Source organism: Octodon degus, unplaced genomic scaffold, assembly GCF_000260255.1.
Source record: "Octodon degus isolate 3935 unplaced genomic scaffold, OctDeg1.0 scaffold00278, whole genome shotgun sequence".
Taxonomy (NCBI): Eukaryota; Metazoa; Chordata; class Mammalia; order Rodentia; family Octodontidae; genus Octodon; species Octodon degus.
Genome location: NW_004524854.1, coordinates 2334929 through 2336072, shown reverse-complemented (window position 1 = coordinate 2336072; position 1144 = coordinate 2334929).

Sequence of the window (1144 nt, the reverse complement as noted above, 5' to 3'; positions counted from 1 at the left end):
ACACCACACTATCAAATATCTTCTTTATATAATACTTAAAATTTATGCTTCTATTGCATTTTACCTCAGAAACATAAAAATATGTTGTAATTTTTTCCTATTTTAAAATACACTGACTTAACATTTACTTGATGTCATGTCCTGCTTCTCTGTTTCCCTTATTGACAAAAGAAACTACAAAAGCACCATAAGCATATGGAAATCAAATAACAACCTCCTAAGCAACCAGAGGGTCACAGATGAAATTAAAGAAGAAATTAAAAAACTATTTATGCTCCCCAAATTCTTTGAATAAATTTTTTGTACTTGAGGTCCCCAATTCCTCACATGCTATTCTTTCTTAGCCTCATTCCAATCAGATTTCTAAGTGCACCACTTCCCCAATGCCTACTACAATTAAACTCCACCATTCCACAGATACTAAACTATAGTCAACTTTACAAATAACTCCCAAGCCTTTAAATTTGATTATTGTCTTACCCTTTCTTTTATTTGTCTTAGCAGCAGTATTGGAAGCATTCTATCATCCCTCTCAACATTGTCACTTCACTTAGCATCCATGGCACTCTGCAACCTTGGAATTCTTTCTAAGGCACAAGCCATTTCTACTCAGTCTCTTTGGCCAAAGCATCATCATATCGTTAAATTTACAGAGGTTGGAGTACATCATGCCTCACTCTTTAAATCACAGGATTTAAAGGTGATCCTGTTCAGAGCTGTACTTTTAAATTTTACCATATACAATAATGATTCAGTAAAATATATCTCCAACTTGAAATCCTTCTCTGACATCAAAATTCATATTAACTTGGATAATTACTGGCATTTCAATTATTATCTTCATCATATCATATTTCTTATCTTTCTCTCACATATGTTCCTCATACACATTTCCCTATCTCAGAACCCACCTTTTAATTTCCTAAACCAAAAACTTGAAGCTGCAAATAATTCTATCGCAAGCAAAACAAATCCATGAAGCAAGATATATTTTTTTCTTTTCATCCTGAATTCAATCGGATCACCCTATTTTGTCCATTAATTTTACATTCATCCAAAACACCACTAAATGGTGCTAGGATTAATTTGGTAGTAACTAGGACTGGCCAAATAGCTCATCAGATTAAAGCACCTGCAAGCAGGT